This window comes from Salmo salar, chromosome ssa29 (genome assembly GCF_905237065.1).
Source record: "Salmo salar chromosome ssa29, Ssal_v3.1, whole genome shotgun sequence".
NCBI classification, from domain to species: Eukaryota; Metazoa; Chordata; class Actinopteri; order Salmoniformes; family Salmonidae; genus Salmo; species Salmo salar.
The window spans coordinates 37,829,691-37,836,545 of record NC_059470.1 but is presented as its reverse complement, the minus strand read 5'-3'; positions in this window follow the sequence as shown (position 1 = coordinate 37,836,545).

Here is a 6,855-nt window from a genome sequence, read left to right as displayed (position 1 = left end):
AGGAGACTACTATCCCACTAGACTACTATCCCAAAAGACTACTATCCCCCTAGACTACTATCCAACTAGACTACTATCTCCCTAGACTACTATCCCCCTAGACTACTATCCCCCTAGACTAATATCCCACTAGACTACTATCGCACTAGACTACTATCCTAGGAGACTACTATCCCACTAGACTACTCTCCCACTAGACTACTATCCCCCTAGACTACTATCCCACTAGACTACTATCCCACTAGACTACTATCCTAGGAGACTACTATCCCACTAGACTACTATCCCACTAGACTACTATCCCCCTAGACTACTATCCTAGTAGACTACTATCCCACTAGACTACTATCCCCCTAGACTACTATCCCACTAGACTACTATCCCCCTAGACTACTATCCCACTAGACTACTATCCCACTAGACTACTATCCCCCTAGACTACTATCCCCCTAGACTACTATCCCCCTAGACTACTATCCCCCTAGACTACTATCCCACTAGACTACTATCCCCTAGACTACTATCCCCCTAGACTACTATCCTAGGAGACTACTATCCCCCTAGACTACTATCCCACTAGACTACTATCCCACTAGACTACTATCCTAGGAGACTACTATCCTAGGAGACTACTATCCCACTAGAATAATATCCCACTAGACTACTATCCCCCTAGACTACTATCCCACTAGACTACTATCCCACTAGACTACTATCCCCCTAGACTACTATCCCCCTAGACTACTATCCAACTAGACTACTATCTCCCTAGACTACTATCCCCCTAGACTACTATCCCACTAGACTACTATCCCACTTGACTTCTATCCTAGGAGACTACTATCCCACTAGACTACTATCCCACTAGAATAATATCCCACTAGACTACTATCCCCCTAGACTACTATCCCCCTAGACTACTATCCCCCTAGACTACTATCCTATGAGACTACTATCCCACTAGACTACTATCCCACTAGAATAATATCCCACTAGACTACTATCCCCCTAGACTACTATCCCCCTAGACTACTATCCCCCTAGACTACTATCCTAGGAGACTACTATCCCCCTAGACTACTATCCCACTAGACTACCATCCCACCAGACTACTATCCTAGGAGACTACTATCCCACTAGACTACTATCCCACTAGACTACTATCTCCCTAGACTACTATCCCACCAGACTACTATCCTAGGAGACTACTATCCCACTAGACTAATATCCCACTAGACTACTATCCCCCTAGACTTCTATCCCACTAGACTACTATCCATCTAGACTACTATCCCCCTAGACTTCTAACCCACTAGACTACTATCCCACTAGACTACTATCCCACTAGACTACTATCCCCCTAGACTACTATCCCACTAGACTACTATCCCACTAGACTACTATCCCACTAGACTACTATCCCCCTAGACTACTATCCTAGGAGACTACTATCCCCCTAGACTACTATCCCACTAGACTACTATCCCACTAGACTACTATCCCACCAGACTACTATCCCCCTAGACTACTATCCCACTAGACTACTATCCCTCCAGACTACTATCCTAGGAGACTACTATCCCACTAGACTACTATCCCTCTAGACTACTATCCCACTAGACTACTATCCCACTAGACTACTATCCCCCTAGACTAATTTCCCCCTAGACTACTATCCCCCTAGACTACTATCCCCCTAGACTACTATCCCACTAGACTACTATCCCACTAGACTACTATCTGGCTGGCTGACTGGCTGACTGGCTGGTTGTTTGGCTGGCTGAATGGCTGACTGGCTGGTTGGCTGGCTGGCTGGCTGTTTGGCTGGCTGAATGGCTGACTGGCTGGTTGTTTGGCTGGCTGAATGGCTGACTGGCTGGTTGGCTGGCTGGCTGGCTGTTTGGCTGTTTGGATGGCTCACACTCGACGTGAACAGCATTGATGTAAACAAACGGTAATCTCTAATGACACGCAGCTCATTCATCCTGCCGTGACGTGGTGTTTACCCCGGTAAATAGCGCGTCAATCCTCTGCCTCAAGAGGCTTTTCTGTCTGTGTGTGTTTACCCCCGGTAATAACGTGTCACTGTTGTATGTAATTAAATTAAATGATTATCTCAAGCGAGTAGCAGTGTGGTATTGATCTCCCCAGCTCCCTGCTTTCATAAAAGCATCCTAAATTGCACCCTATTCCCTACGTAGCGCAACACTTTCTACCGGGGCCCTGTTAAAAGTAGTGCACTACATAGGAAATACAGTGCCATTTGGTATGCAGCCCTTTTTATCGTAAAGCTATGCTCCAATAGCTGGTGGGTGTTGGGCACTGAGTGTGTTCCTCAGTGTGTTGCTCAGTGTGTTCCTCAGTGTGTTCCTCAGTGTGTTCCTCAGTGTGTTGCTCAGTGTGTTGCTCAGTGTGTTGCTCAGTGTGTTGCTCAGTGTGTTGCTCAGTGTGTTGCTCAGTGTGTTCCTCAGTGTGTTGCTCAGTGTGTTGCTCAGTGTGTTCCTCAGTGTGTTGCTCAGTGTGTTCCTCAGTGTGTTGCTCAGTGTGTTCCTCAGTGTGTTGCTCAGTGTGTTCCTCAGTGTGTTCCTCAGTGTGTTCCTCAGTGTGTTCCTCAGTGTGTTGCTCAGTGTGTTGCTCAGTGTGTTCCTCAGTGTGTTGCTCAGTGTGTTCCTCAGTGTGTTGCTCAGTGTGTTGCTCAGTGTGTTGCTCAGTGTGTTGCTCAGTGTGTTCCTCAGTGTGTTCCTCAGTGTGTTCCTCAGTGTGTTGCTCAGTGTGTTGCTCAGTGTGTGGCTCAGTGTGTTCCTCAGTGTGTTCCTCAGTGTGTTCCTCAGTGTGTTGCTCAGTGTGTTGCTCAGTGTGTTGCTCAGTGTGTTGCTCAGTGTGTTCCTCAGTGTGTTCCTCAGTGTGTTGCTCAGTGTGTTGCTCAGTGTGTTTCTCAGTGTGTTCCTCAGTGTGTTGCTCAGTGTGTTGCTCAGTGTGTTGCTCAGTGTGTTCCTCAGTGTGTTGCTCAGTGTGTTGCTCAGTGTGTTGCTCAGTGTGTTCCTCAGTGTGTTGCTCAGTGTGTTCCTCAGTGTGTTGCTCAGTGTGTTGCTCAGTGTGTTCCTCAGTGTGTTGCTCAGTGTGTTGCTCAGTGTGTTGCTCAGTGTGTTGCTCAGTGTGTTCCTCAGTGTGTTCCTCAGTGTGTTGCTCAGTGTGTTGCTCAGTGTGTTGCTCAGTGTGTTGCTCAGTGTGTTCCTCAGTGTGTTGCTCAGTGTGTTGCTCACTGTGTTGCTCAGTGTGTTGCTCAGTGTGTTCCTCAGTGTGTTGCTCAGTGTGTTGCTCAGTGTGTTGCTCAGTGTGTTGCTCAGTGTGTTGCTCAGTGTGTTGCTCAGTGTGTTCCTCAGTGTGTTGCTCAGTGTGTTGCTCAGTGTGTTGCTCAGTGTGTTGCTCAGTGTGTTCCTCAGTGTGTTGCTCAGTGTGTTCCTCAGTGTGTTGCTCAGTGTGTTGCTCAGTGTGTTGCTCAGTGTGTTGCTCAGTGTGTTGCTCAGTGTGTTCCTCAGTGTGTTCCTCAGTGTGTTGCTCAGTGTGTTCCTCAGTAATGTTCCTCAGTGTGTTGCTCAGTGTGAGATGGGACTCAACAATCAAGGGGGGGGACAACAAAAACAACAATGCTGTCTCAGAGATATTTGTGACTCACCACCTGGAATTGGTCTTATGTAGCAAAATGTGAAATAGTGTTTTTTACACTGGATAAATGTAGAGACTCAGAGCTACAAAATGATATATCATACCCTGCATTTGAGGAACAATGGCGAAGTAATTCTGCTTTGACACTTGATCAACTTTGAAGAGCTCTTCTTTGTCAACACCCATTCAGCATCGTTCACAGACCTCTTAAGCTTTAGCACCACCCACCTTGTTTCGCTCTCGGAGCGCACACTTGAGGCTCTGGCCGATGATTTGTTTACCTCTGGATAACATGAAAACAGCCTAACCAGCTCTGCAGGCAACAATTTCATTACACTTTTTTGCAGAAGTTTACTGACACCGGCCATATTCAACGGGTGTTGTACTACACATCACGTAACGTTAGCTAATGAACCAGCCAGCTAACATTAGCTAGTTAAACAAGAATGAACAAAGTGCCAACAATGCCTAACATTAGGCTCTAACTAGAAAATAAACAGCTCTGGGAAACGAATAATAACATCAGCTAGGGATCCAGCCAGATAACGTTAGCTAGCTTGCTAACAGTACACTTTAGCTTAAGACATATAGCTAGCTAGCTAAGTAAACGATGAACCTAGCTAGGTGAACAACGTTTAAGATCACACACGTCACATAACGTTAGCTAACAAGCCTGCCAGCTAATGTTAGCTAATTAAACAACAATGAACAAAGTGCATTCTTTGGCAGAAATGCCTTCTTGAACATGTAACATTTCATGTGCCTTAATAACAAACTTGTGAACACAGTAAACACATGAATACAGCGAACACAGTAAACAGTGAACACAGTGAACACATTGAACACAGTGAACACAGTAAACACAGTGAACACAGTGAACACAGTAAACACAGTAAACACAGTGAACAGTGAACACAGTGAACACAGTAAACACAGTAAACACAGTGAACAGTGAACACAGTAAACAGTGAACACATGAACTCACTGTGTTTACTTGGTTAACTGTTTACTGTGTTCATGTGTTCACTGTGTTCACTCTTCACTGTGTTCGCTGTGTTTACTGTTTTTACTGTTCACTGTGTTTACTGTGTTTACTGTTCACTGTTTACTGTGTTTACTGTTTACTGTGTTTACTGTTCACTGTGTTCACTGTGTTTACTTTTCACTGTGTTCACTGTTTACTGTGTTCACTGTTCACTGTGTTAACCGTGTTCACTGTGTTTACTTTTCACTGTGTTCAATGGTCACTGTGTTCACTATGTTTACTGTGTTCACTGTTCACTGTGTTTACTGTGTTCATGTGTTCACTGTGTTCACTGTTCACTGTTTACCGTTTATGGTGTTCACTGTGTTCATGTGTTCACTGTGTTCAATGTGTTCACTGTTCACTGTGTTTACTGTGTTTACTGTGTTCACTGTGTTTAATGTGTTCACTGTTCACTGTGTTCACTGTGTTCATGTGTTTACTGTGTTCACTGTGTTCACTGTGTTCATGTGTTCATTGTTCACTGTGTTCACTGTGTTCATGTGTTTACTGTGTTCACTGTTCACTGTTCACTGTGTTCACTGTTCACTGTTTACTGTTTACTGTGTTCACTATGTTTAATGTGTTCACTGTGTTCTCTGTGTTGACTGTTTACTGTGTTCACTGTGTTCATATGTTCACTGTTTACTGTGTTCACTGTGTTTAATGTGTTCACTGTTTACCGTTTATGGTGTTCACTGTGTTTACTGTTCACTCTTCACTGTGTTCGCTGTGTTCACTGTTTTTACTGTTCACTGTGTTTACTGTTCACTGTTTACTGTGTTTACTGTTTACTGTGTTTACTGTTCACTGTGTTTACTGTGTTCACTGTTTACTGTGTTTACTGTTTACTGTGTTTACTGTTTACTGTGTTTACTGTTCACTGTGTTTACTGTTCACTGTGTTTACTGTGTTCACTGTTTACTGTGTTCACTGTTTACTGTGTTTACTGTTTACTGTGTTCACTGTTCACTGTGTTTACTGTTCACTGTGTTCATATGTTCACTGTTTACTGTGTTCACTGTTTACCGTTTATGGTGTTCACTGTGTTTAATGTGTTCACTGTGTTCATGTGTTCATTGTTTACTGTGTTCACTCTGTTCATGTGTTTACTGTGTTCACTGTGTTTACTGTTTACTGTGTTTACTGTTCACCGTTTATGGTGTTCACTGTGTTTAATGTGTTCACTGTGTTCATGTGTTCATTGTTTACTGTGTTCACTCTGTTCATGTGTTTACTGTGTTCACTGTGTTTACTGTTTACTGTGTTTACTGTTCACTGTGTTTACTGTGTTCACTGTTTACTGTGTTTACTGTTTACTGTGTTTACTGTTCACTGTGTTTACTGTTCACTGTGTTCACTGTGTTCACTGTTTACTGTGTTTACTGTTCACTGTGTTCACTGTGCCATATTTCATTAACAACATACATAAAATCTCAAATTCGTTTCACTTGCAAAAACAACCTTTATAAAAATGTGTGTGTGTGTGTGTGTGTGTGTGTGTGTGTGTGTGTGTGTGTGTGTGTGTGTGTGGCTACTGTGTGTGTGCAGAGAATAGCTATGTTAACCTACACCACCCCCTCTGCCACCTGTCTACGTCCTAAATGGCACCCTATTCCCTATGAACGGTCTGGTCAAAAGTAGTGCACTATGTAGGGGATAGGGTTCGATAGGGCTCTCGTCTAAAGTAGTGCACTATGTAGGGGATAGGGTTCGATAGGGCTCTCGTCTAAAGTAGTGCACTATGTAGGGGACATGGTGGTATTTAGGACGCAGCCTGTGACTCCTTTGACTGAGGGCACTCAGCCCTCTCGCTTCCCCCTCCATGGGATTCAAAGATAAATAATTACATTGATTAGGGAACCGATCGATAAACGGGTAAATTATAAACTTGGCTGACACCAGAAGTTCTCTCCCTCACCTCCCTCCGACTGACTGCCACAGTGTTTCCATCAAACGCAGCTCCCGGTCCTTGACACACACCGGAGCGTTGGGAATGCTTACACACACACACACACACACACACACACACACACACACACACATACAGAGCGCTTACCTGTGGTTGAGTATGAGTGATGTCATCAGCGGAGAGGAGAAGAGGAGAACAGAGAGAAAAGGAGAGAGAGAGAGAGAGAGAGAGAGAGAGAGAGAGAGAGAGAGAG